This window comes from Galeopterus variegatus, unplaced genomic scaffold (genome assembly GCF_000696425.1).
Source record: "Galeopterus variegatus unplaced genomic scaffold, G_variegatus-3.0.2 Scaffold5781, whole genome shotgun sequence".
NCBI classification, from domain to species: Eukaryota; Metazoa; Chordata; class Mammalia; order Dermoptera; family Cynocephalidae; genus Galeopterus; species Galeopterus variegatus.
This window is the reverse complement of record NW_007731892.1, coordinates 71,554-83,905: the sequence shown is the minus strand read 5'-3', so window position 1 is coordinate 83,905 and position 12,352 is coordinate 71,554. Positions and strand designations below refer to the sequence as shown.

Here is a 12,352-nt window from a genome sequence, read left to right as displayed (position 1 = left end):
GGTATCTGCCTCCTGGAAACAGGGAGTTTACCTGGGGCTGAAGCCCAGGGTGTGGTGGAGATATGATCTGGGTGGGCTCCTCTTCCCTGCCCTCCCGATGCTGGCCGGGGGCTCCCCACGCTACCAGCCCTGTCAGAGATCTGCAGGGAGAGTGGGATTGTAGGCCGGTCCACAGTCCCCGGGGTGCCCCGCGTCGAGGTAAGCAAGTGGCACGTCTCAGTGAGGAGCTGTGCCAAGCAGAGATGGCTGGCCTGCCTGATCTGAAGAAGTCTCCTGACTACTTCAACTTTAATCTTATTTTATAAATTTATTCTAAAGTTTCCCTTTTCTTACCACACAAATCAGAATTAATTTGTCTATATTGCCAAAAGTTTTGCTGGCATTTTGATTAGAATTGCATTAAATCAATAGATCAATTTGGGTTGAATCAATATCTTTACTATGCTGAGTCTTTGTCGGGCTGGGTCACAGACCCTTCAAATCTGTCCTGTGCATGTTGTGAACCAGGTAGTTGGAAAAAGATTCTGGGAGCCGTTGGCAAGGTTGACATGCTTTATTTGGACATGAGCTCAACAGCAGCTCCCATGGATCAGAGCCATTGTCTTTTATACTAGAGTCAGATAGCCAAGGAACACATGGGTGCACATGTGCAGTTATACCACCCTTACACAACATATTTACAACGGACATGCTGAGTCATGCTCAGCTGGATATGAGGTGAGGGAGCCTGACCATTCTGTCTCCATATTCCTTACAGTCTTCCAATTCATAAATATTGTATGTTGTTATGTGAATTTGACATTTTTAAGATCAGCTTTCTTAGCTTTCATAATGCAAATTCTTATGTTTAATTCAATTTATACCAAGTGTTGCATTTTTGGCTATTTTAAGTGGCATTGTTTTTAAATTTTTAGTTGCTGACATTTGGAAATATGATTAACTTTTACATATTAATTTTGTATCTTTTTGCCTTGATAAACTTACTTAATAGATCTCTGATTTTTTTTTCTGTAGATTCCTTGGGATTTTCTAAGTAGCTAATCATGTTGCCTATGAACAGATACAGTTTCATTTTTTTCCTTTCTAATTCATATGCCATTTATTTCTTTCTCTTGTCTTATTTCCCTGGCTATGACTTCCAGTAAGATATTGAATAGGAGTGCATGAGAGTGGACTTCCTTTCCTTATTCCTGATATTAAGGAGAAACCATTCAGTATGAAGGATGATGCTAGCTGCTGGTTTTCCAAAGATGCTGTTTATGAGGGTGGGGATGTTTCTCTCTATTTCTAGGCTGTTGAATGTTTGTATCACAAAATGGTATTGAATTTAGACAAATGCCTTTTCCACATCTATTAAGATGATCATATAGTTTTTGTCCTTTATTCTCAGAATATGATATATACATTGAATGGTTTTAAGATGTTAAACTAACCTTGCTATCCTTGGATTGAACCCCACTTGGTCATGGTTTGTAATCCTTTTTATATGTTGTTGAATTCTGTATGCTGTGGTTTTGTTGAGGGTTTTGAATATATATTAATAAGGGATTTTGTTCATAGTTTTCTCTTTGTTTTATGTCTGATTTTGATATTTGGGTAATGCTTGCCTCATAAAATGAGTGGATGTGTTTGTTTTTCTACTATTTTTACAAAAGCTTGTATAGAACTGATACTATTTCTTCTATAAATATTTAGTAGAATTTGTCAGTAAAGTCTTCTGGGATTGGAGATATTTCTTGGAATGTTCTTACTTACTTATTTTTATTTTTCAATTTTATTTATATTTATTTTTGTGGGGTACCAAAGTTGAATTATGAAGAGCTAGAAGATCTAAACAGACCAATAATGAATAATGAGACTGAAGCATTAGTAAAAATTTATTTGATTTTGTATTATTGAGTTGTTTGAGCTCCTTTTATATTTTGGAAATTAGCCCCTTGTCAGATACATAGTTTGCAAATATTTTCTCCCATTCTGTAGGTTTTCTTTTTGATAATTTCCTTTGCTATGCAGAAGCTTTTTAGTTTGATATAATCCAATTTGTTTATTTTTATTTTTGTTGCTTGTGCTTTTGAGGCATTACTTATAAAGTCTTTGCCCAGTCCGATGTCCAGGCTGGGTCACCAGACCCCTTCACACAGGTCTATGAGTTAGGTAACTGGCCAAAAGGTCCTTGGAAGCTGCAGGTCTGGAAAAACATGGCCACACAGGGTGGGTGCCTGAGGCAGTAAACACCAGCCAAAGCAGTGCCGCTGTGCAGGTGCACCTACTCCACCCACACACACAATGTCTTTTTTTTTTTTTTTCCCCTTTTTTTGTCTTTTTTCGTGTCCGGCAATGGACCGCAACCCTCAGTGTCGCGCCCGTACTGGACTGGGACCGGGAATGGGATCGCAACCCTCGGTGCTGCGCCCGCCCCTCGCTCAGCCAGTGAGCGGGAACCAGTCTGTATGTGGGATCTGAACCCTCGGCGGGAGCGCCGCCACGCTCCCAAGCGGTGCACTGTAGCAGTGTGCCACTGGGCTGGCCCCCCACACACAATGTTTACCAAACAATCCTGAACTGGCTCTGAGGCGAGGGGAGCCTGACCAAATTGTTCCATTTTCCCAACAATCCACCCCTTCAGGGTCCCTTGCCATATAATCTACATGTTCAGAATCTTCCACGATGTTCCCTTAGTGAGGATAAGTGACCCTTACATTTACATAACTTATTGTCCATTCAATATGCCTTAAGGCTTGCAGTTCTGTCCTTTTAACTGTCAGCTGCATATGTCCAGTTAGTAGTCACCATTGGTGTGATCCTCCATGTAAATCCTGCACTCGTACTGATGGGAAGTTGAATACATATTCAGCAGGCTGACTCATTGATCATGCTACTCTGGTGCAGTGCCTGTAGCCAGAACACTTAACCAAGGCATCAGCTTCATCATTTCCTGGACTGGCTAAGAGGAAGTGTCCTGTGACATGGAAAAGAATTACTTCTTTCTCATGCCCCAATTACCAAAACTCTTGCCACATGGCTTGTCCCCACAGGGGTCGGTGGCCTACCATCCACCATTGATACTTCTAAGTAGAAATCCAAAGGGTTAAACCTTTGTACACAGCCCAGCTGTCAGTACAGATGGTTAATGTGATGGCCCAGGCTCATTTTTTATCACCATCGATACTGCTCTTAATTCAGCCCATTGATTGCTTTGCCCTGTGCCGTTTTCATACCACATGGTATCTGTTAAGGGCTGGACAGCAACTGCTGTCCACGATGCTGAGGGTCCCATGCTAGAGCCATCTGTATACGAAGCTGGATCTGTGATAGGTCCCTGTCCCTCATGGAAAAGTGTAACCTCCACCTCCATGGGTAAGGGTTGTGTCAAAGTTTCCTCCACAACCTCTACTGGGCCCAGCACAGTTTGCAACTCTTTGGACAGAGGACTCATTGACACAGTGCTCCTTTGTTCTATTTATGATCCCCATTTAGACAGAGTGGGAGTTAGATCTACACCCATTTTGGGTTGGTTGCCCACGTGCACAGCCAACCTATTATGGGGTATGTCATCCTTACTAGGACATTAGCAGTTCCTGTGATAGCTTCAGTGGCTATCAAGGCAGAATACACAACTTCTAGCTGCTTTTCTATTAGGGTGTAGTGCACTTCAGCACCCTTCCAGAGCTGAGACCAGGATCCTACAGGTGTGTAGAATCAGTCTTGTTTCTGCCACAAACCCCATCCTAACCCCTCCTAGGTTATATGTACATCTAACTCAAACAGCTTAGTGGGGTTGGCTACTTGTAAAGCTTGTACTTGCTGTATTGCTCTTTTCATAGCCCAATAAATTGCTCTACTTCAGTCCAATCCCAGAGGGTTCCTTTCTTTGTCAATGCATATAGTGGGTGTGCCATTTAGGCCATATGGGGTACAAAAGCTCTCCAATACCCAAAAAGTCCCAAATATATCTGTAGCTGAGCTATTGTTGTGGGTTGAAAATATGCCTTTATCTTATCTATAATAGCTTCTGGAATGACCCTTGTCTTACCTGACCAGATCACTCCTGGGAATTTGACTGACAGCCCAGGTCCTTTCACTTTGGCTGTGTTCATGGCTCACCCACATTGTTCCAAACGACTTAGCAGCATTGGAGCTTCCTGGGTTAAATCTGCAAGAGAATCAGAGGTTAGTAACATGCCATCAGTGTAGTGAAACATTGTAACTGTGCTGGGCCTAGTCCACTTGGCCAGGTCCCCAGCCGCCAAACCATGACAGATGGTTGGGCTATGCGGATAACCTTGGGGCAGTACTTGAGAGGTCCACTGTCTCTTTTCCCATGTGAAGGCAAACTGATCTTGGCTATCAGCCAAGATTGGAATGGAGAAAAAACCATTTGCAAGGTCCAATACATAAGGATAAGTCCCCAGCTGAGTTGTCAGCTGATCCATCAAGTCATGAACTGAAGGCACAGCTGCATGCAAAGGAGGCACTACTTTGTCCAGTTCTCGATAATCTACAGTCATTCTCCAGGTACCATCGGGCTTTTTCACTGGCCATACTGGAGCATTAAATGGGCTCTGAGCCTGACGAATAATACCAACTTTCTCTAATTCCAATATAGTAGCACTTATCTCTTCATGTCCTCCTGTAGGCAATACTGCTTTACATTAACTACACGTCTTGGCTTGAGTAACACCTGTGGGTCGTGTTTAGCATATCCCCATAACACAGGCCTTACTGTTCATGTCCATAGCTGAAACTCTCCAACTGTTTGTTTGCAGGTGCAAACCATAAAGTACATCCATATCCAAGATGTATTCAGCTACAGGAGATATGTATATACACAAGGAGGTAATCTTCCTATGCCCAATGGCAATGACACAGCTTTGATCTCAGTAGTATGTACTCCATAGCCATCTATACAAAGTGTGGCCCCTGGAAACTTATCTGGGTTGCCATATATCAGGCTACATTCTGCACCTATATCCACCAATGCCAAAACATGCTGCACATTTGTCCTTGACCAATATATTGCCAATTCAACATGAGGCCTCTGGTCCTTGCCTGCCTCCAAAGGAGGAGTACCTTGGCCTGCTCCCTAATTGAAATGGAACAGTTCATCCACCTCCTCAGGAGCCACCAAAAAGTCCTTTAAATCCACTGAGTGTACCTTGCCAATTGTCTCCTGACATTTGGTGAAACACTGTTCAGGGCGCAATTGCTGCCACAAGGCAAACAGAACTGCATTTGGCTTCCAGTCAATTTTCTTTTTATCAGCCCCTGCTGCAAGCAAGTCAAGCCACATCTGCTTATGGCTAGTCTTGCTTGGTCCCTTTGGGATAAAATCCTGAGTATTTCTTTTTCTTTTTTTCTTGTTTTTGTCTTTTTCCGTGTCTGGCAACGGATCGCAACCCTCAGTGTTGCCCCCGTACCGGACCGGGGACCGGCAACGGGATCGCAACCCTCGGCGTTGCTCCCGCACCTCGCTCAGCCAGTGAGCGGGAACCGGTCTGTATGTGGGATCCAAACCCTCGGCAGGAGCGCTGCCGCGCTTCCCAAGCAGCGCACTTATCCAGTGCGCCACTGGGCCGGCCCTAAAATCCTGAGTATTTCTTGGGCGTTTGGTCTTAGCCACCTTTCAGACCCTTTTGCTTGTCTCCTGTCTTCTACTTCACCCAAGCTGGCTATCATGGTCGTTACCTCATGTATAGGATGACCAATGTATGGGGCCAGTATGGCCATAAGTTCGCATTGTCCAGGCCACAAGTGTTCACATTAAACATAGACTGCCACATCCCCAGCTCTCAAAAGGTTTGGACTAACTCAGCATATGTTTGACATTTACTAACAGTCTTGGGAAGTTCCCCAGCATTTGCCCATACAGTTTGGGCAGCTGCATTCACCCAGCCCATTGAGGAGTGATTAGCTCATCCGGGTGCATATCTGCAGCTATTTTGCTGCCACTGTCTCAGGGATGGGTGTATGGTGATGGAGGCCAATTTTTCCATCTCCTCACCAGAGCATATCACACTATCCAACCCTAGGTCCCATAACGGCAACAGCCAAGCAGCCAGGGTCTCCCCATGTTTCTGCCTGAACTATCTCCCCAAGTCAACCAGTTCAACCTGGGTATACGGGTGATGAACTGGGTCACCTGTGGACCACCCACCAGTTGTCCATCTGGTCCCATAGGCTGCTCGTGTCTCAATTTCTCATGCACAATAGGTCATGCCTGGAGATGCATGGTTTCCCCCCAACTCACCACTGGGTTGGTCATCTTCCCTGGTGTGAGGGGCGGGAGTGGACCGTCACCGCATGTCGTCATCCAGGACATTTATCTGTGCTTCTAATGACTCTGCTTTCTGCCTTGAATCTGCCAGTAGTTGCACATCATCTAACAACTCTGCTTTCCGCTTCAGTTCTCAATCAATTTGCAGCAGAGTGAGCAGCAGCCAGGCTCTGGTCAGCAGAAAAGTGGCCACCAGGCACCACATGCTCAAAGACAGCCACATTCCTTTCCCCTCCCAAGGGGTTTTCTGCCGTAGTACCTGGTCTATGCTGCCTTGCAGTACAGTGTGCAGCAACCAGGTCCCGGTCAACAGGAAGGTGGCCATAGGGCACAGCATATTCACAAATAGCCACATTTTCTCTTTCTTCCAAGGGCTTTTGGCTCCTGTATCTGCTCAGAGTCCTGTCACAGGCTACGCCAAATGTGGCATAATCCTTCCCAACTACCCCAATTTGTCTGGTGTAATCCTGCCGACATCGCCAATTTGTCTGGCCATGACAAGGGCTACTGAGAGGCCTGGAATCCTGCTCACAGTGCCATCTGTCTAGCTCTTAGTCCTGTTCATGATGCTAGTTGTAAAGCTAGTTGACCATGCTAGTTGTCATGGTTCTTTTACCTGCCAGTAATCCTGCACCAACTGGGCCGATGGTTGAGCTAGGGCTGGATCTGGAGCTCCCAGACCCCTCAAGCCAATTCACAGACTGGGTCACAAACCCTTCACATGCCAGGCTGGGTCCAAAGACCCCTCACATGCCAGGCTGGGTCACCAGACCCCTTCAGGCAGGTCTATGAGCTAGGTAACTGGCCGCACGGTCCTTGGAAGCTGTGGGTCTGGAAAAACATGGCCGTACAGGGTTGGTGTCAGAGGCAGTAAACACCAGCCAAAGAAGCGCTGCCCTGCAGGCACACCCACTCCACCCCCACACACAATGTTTACCAAACAACCCTGAATGGGCTCCGAGGCGAGCGGAGCCTGACCAAATTGTTCCATTTTCCCAACATCCCCACTTTCCCTTTTCTAAATTCCATACAGACAATTAGCGTACAGTGTTGAGATTATGGATTTTGGCTTAGATACCAGACCCGCGATGGGGGCAGAGCGGTGGGTGAACACAGGTGATGAGTATTAAATAACTTGGCTAAATGATTTCTTATGTACACATTACAATTTCCAAGCTCCAATTAATTCTAACCTAGTTTATCTCTAGGTATGTGTTCTTACAATACGATGAGATCTGCAGGTGCACTGCGCTCATAATAGACTCAGTTTCCAAGTTGCCTCTTAAGCTGGTTTGTCTATAACTGTCAAGTTCATTGTTTAACTGTTTTCATTTTATTTTAAACTCCTGATCTAATTTTTCTTTATATATGGTTCCCTTTCAGACAATAATCCTCTTCTGAGTTTAGTGTCTATAATCCTTTCCCCGATTAGATAAGAAATGGACACATCCTGCACAAGGAAAGCAGAGCTGTGGAAAATCCAGGGATGCATTTACAGGCCATGTATTTACACTGCGTTATAACTTTTCCAGCTGGGTCCTTGTGAAATCAAAACAAACAGCAGAAAATGATATCCAGACAGCCAACATTTAATTATCGACATGTAGAAAATATATGTTTTTCCTGTTTAATTTCTGAATCCGTGGTGGGTTCTCTTTCCCCTACCAAAATATTTAATTGGTGTCTATTCAGCAGTGTAAAATTTGATTCTCTCTCACTGAACTGATGCAGGTCAGAAAACAAAACTACTGCAAAATTAACCCTGCACAACAACCTGGATTATTTCATTTAATTGACCTCTGGGCATGTTATATTAACCTAAAATGTACAAAAGAATGTTCCTTGCTTTTCTGCTCATTTTGTGAGAGCACATGGGAGGGAAGAGAATCCCCTCAATGTTGCACAATCAGTGCTGCTTTTGGTCTCTTGGATAATGTCACCCTAATTACAGAGTCAAAGATTAAACAAAATCATTAACAATGCAGTGGCAAGTGAGTTTGGGGCTTTCTTATTTTCAAGGGCCTCCAGGCTGTTACTTACCAGAAAACCTGTAAGAATTGTGAGTAACTTGAAAATAGATGCTTTGTTTCATTCCTCTCTAAACCTGCAGCTCACAGTGCAAAGTCAGTACTGAATAAGTGACAGTTTGTTTTTGTTTTTTTTTCCCAGTTGACTTATAATCATTGAAACATAGAGACTGGAAAGGTGGAAATGTGAGAGATGATCAGATTAATTGAAGCTATCATCCCACAAATTTTAGGAGATTTTACCAGGTAGCAGAGAAATTAGCTCAATGTTAGTAGATTCTTTTTTTTTTTTTTTAGTGGCTGGCTGGTATGGGGATCTGAACCCTTGACCTTGGTGTTACAAGGCTTCTCTCTAATCAGCTGAGCTAACCAGCCAGCCTCAATGTTAGCAGATTCTGACAAAAGTATATTAGTTTTTTATATTACGTACTTTATTTCTGAAAATTCAATAAAAATTTTTCTTTTTTAATTTTTAGTTTGTAAAGGTCTATTAAGTTAACTCACTTGAATAGATCAGAGTGCTATTTAGTAAGCAGTTGTAGCTTCTATCCCTTTACAGACAAATATCCTTACTTAACACCTTGCCCTACAATCCCAGGCAATCAGCAGCAGGCAAGATGCACTAGTTAAAAATGTGGGTTGTACTAATAAAATACATTCGTAGTAAGGAGACAAAACAGTGTGTGCCAGTTTCTAATCACAGCAGCACAATAACCTTTCTAAACAGGTGCATTAAGCCAAGGGTGGTGGACGGAGGTAATGAGAGCTCTGCAGGAGACTTCATTCTGCTTGGGTTCTCTGACTGACCCACGCTGGAGATGGTCCTGTTTGCTGTCAACACGTTTTTATTACTTTCTGGCTGTCATGGGCAACTCGACCATTACTTTCCTCTCCCTGGTGGACCCTCAACTGCACACGCCCATGTACTTCTTCCTCAGCAACCTGTCCCTCCTTGACTTTGCTACACAACCAGCAGCATTCCCCAGATGCTGGCCAACCTCTGAGGCCCAAGCAAAACCATAACTTATGTGGGGTGTGTCATCCAACTCTTTGCCTTCCTGTCCACTGGGGGCATTGAGTGCATTCTCCTCTCAGTCATGGCCTATGACCACGTTGTTGCTGTCTGCAAGCTGCTCCACTACATGACCATCATGCACCCGCAGCTGTGTGTGCAGCTGGCAGCCTTCGCCTGGCTCAGCGGGATTGCCAACTCCATCCTGATGTCGCCACTGACCATGTCCCTTGGGCAGTGTGGTCACCCCTGCATCAACCACTTTGTGTGTGAGATGCCAGCCATCATCTGCATTTCCTGTGTGGACACCGGCCGGGTTGAAGGCGTGGCTTTCTCCCTGGCCATCCCCATTGTCCTTGTGCCTCTCGCCATGATACTGGTCTCCTACAGCTACATCGTGGCTGCAGTGCTTCAGATCCAGGCTGCAGCCGGGAGGCGCAAGGCCTTCGACACCTGCTCCTCCCACATGGCTGTGGTGTCCCTTTTCTACAGTTCCATCATCTACATGTACGTGCAGCCCAGGAACGTGGCAAGCCAGGATCAGGGCGAGTTCCTCACCCTCTTCTACTGCCTTGTGACCCCTACTCTGAATCCCTTCATCTACACGATGAGAAAGACATGATGAAGGCCATATGGAAGGTTCTGGGGAAAGATTGCAGCCTGCTGTACACAGGAGGACACTGAGATAGGCATACAACACTTATCCTGGGATTCCTTAGGGTCTGTGAAGTCTTCTCTGTTCCAAGACAACAACGATGCACAATGGCATATAAAAAGGTGGGAACGTGAACGGAGCAGAGCAGGCTTTTGTCTTTTTCAGGGGTTCTAGACTCAATAATTTGTGCCTTGCTTGCAGCTGGAGGGACCCTCCGTGACCTTCAAAGTAACAGAGTTAATTGCAAAAGATAATGTGCTGGTGGAAAGAGAGATGCTGCTTCCTCTTTGCTCAGTGGGGTTTTACAAAGAGATAATTTTTTTTTTTTTTTTTTTTTTTTTTTTTTTTTTGATTCTGATTCCAGTGAACTGTAAAGTCAATATTAGGTCAGATGCAAGAGGAAGGAGACACCATACAGAAAAGTGTGTGTGTGTCTGTGGGGGTGTTGTTCTGGAGTACACTTGTTCCTTCCCATTTGCCCTTTAGTTCTGAATTTTCCAGACCCTTGTGGAGTTGAAACTGTAACATTGTAACTTCTTCAGGCTGTTGCCTGCCCCTTTTCTCCCCCACTGCACTCCCCCTGTGCCATGCTGGTAATTTATAACTGCTTGACTAAATGCAGTGTTTCCTTTATAATTCAGGTCATATGCAATTTATGGATCATGAAATCAATTTAATGACTGGAGCAATCATTTAAAAGTGAAATGAAATAGAAATAGGATGAAATGAAATAGAAAATTTCAGAAAGGACTACACATGGTAGGCTGAGTCAGTTGTGTGTTAGTGCACACACGTGTATGCATGTGCATGTCAAATGTGTTTTTCAATAGTGGATAAAAAAGTTTGAAAGTCACTTACTCAGAGAGTTTCTGTTGCAACAAGCTTCCGTGTAGTCACTATGTTTGTAGTAGGGAAAAACGTAGGGATATGACTCTAAGGAGAACATAGGATCATGGAGGAATTGTGATGTGGTAGCATATGGACAGGAAGAGTGTGGGGAGCGAGGAACCACAGCAGCTTAATATGAGCGGAATTACCTGGGTTGAGATGACAGTGATAATTATGATAATGCTACTTATGATGAAAATGAAACTGTAATTTTTTAAACTTATGTATTTTTACCTTTTGAAAATTCTGAAGTAGGAATGTTTTAAGATTTAATGGCAAGCCATAGTTTACTTCATTTTTTCCTTGAAATTTACAGTAAAAAGTAAAAATGAGAGTCTTTGATTATGTTGTAAAAATAAACACAATTTCAACTATTTCCAGAAACTACTTAATCTCTGTGATGGTTAATTTTATGTGTCAAATTGGCTAGGCCACAGCACCCACATATTTGGTCAAACACCAGTCTGGATGTTGTTGTGAAAATATTTTTAAAGGTGAGGTTAACATTTAAATCAGCAGATTTTGAGTAAAGCAAATTATCCGCTGTCATGTTGGTGGGTCTCATCCAATCAGTTAAAGACATTAAGAGAAAACAAACTGAGGTGTCCCAAGGAAGAGGGCATTCTGCCTGCAGCGTGCTCTTGGAGTCTGTGGAGAAATGATCTCTATCCTGGGTCTCCAGCTTGCCCTGTAGAGTTCGTACTTACCAGCCGCCACAATCTTGTAAGCCATTTCTTTAAAATTTCTCTTTCTCTTTTTCTATTCGTTCTACTTTTCTGGAGAACCCAGACTAATACAGTCTTTATTATTAATTTCCAAAAAGCTATAGAAAATTTACATGTTTTGCCTTCTTTTAAAACTCTAAACTCTTTAGGGCATGCACAGTTTTCGTATTTCTTTCATCATGTTTAAATAGCTGTTTCCCCAAACAGGATAGTCTTTACTTATATTTTCAGTTCAGATTTCCTAATTGAATTATTAAAGGTTAAAGAAATTGTGGATATTACACTAAGAGAAGAGGGCGTCTATCGAATAAACATTTGGAAAATATTAAGTAACAAATCTCTTTCTCTCTGTGTCTCTCTCTCTCACACACACACATACATATGCTGCAGATACAATGGACTGAAAAGCTAAGCATAAAATAGAAAACCATAAAGCAACAAAATAAACATAATCTTGGAGATGGTGGCCATTTCTAAGCACAACTTTAAACAAGAAGGCATGTCATGCCCTCTCTCTTTCCCAAATAGTCTGAAAATAGAAAACTCAATGCTCATCCAGGGTCTTTTTTTTTTGTCTTTTTCCGTGTCCGGCAACGGATCGCAACCCTCAGTGTCGCCCCCGGACCGGACCGGGACCGGCAACAGGATCGCAACCCTCGGTGTTGCTCCCGTGCCTCGCTCAGCCAGTGAGCGGGAACCGGTCTGTATGTGGGATCTGAACCCTCGGCGGGAGCGCCGCCGCGCTTCCCAGGTGGTGCACTATAGCAGTGC

The 12,352-nt window shown here is 43.8% G+C and overlaps 1 pseudogene; it reads left to right on the top strand.

Annotated features, from left to right (window-relative positions):
* The first annotated feature begins 8,933 nt into the window (after positions 1-8,933).
* LOC103605390 lies at positions 8,934-9,997 on the top strand (annotated as a pseudogene).
* The last annotated feature ends 2,355 nt before the right edge of the window (positions 9,998-12,352 follow it).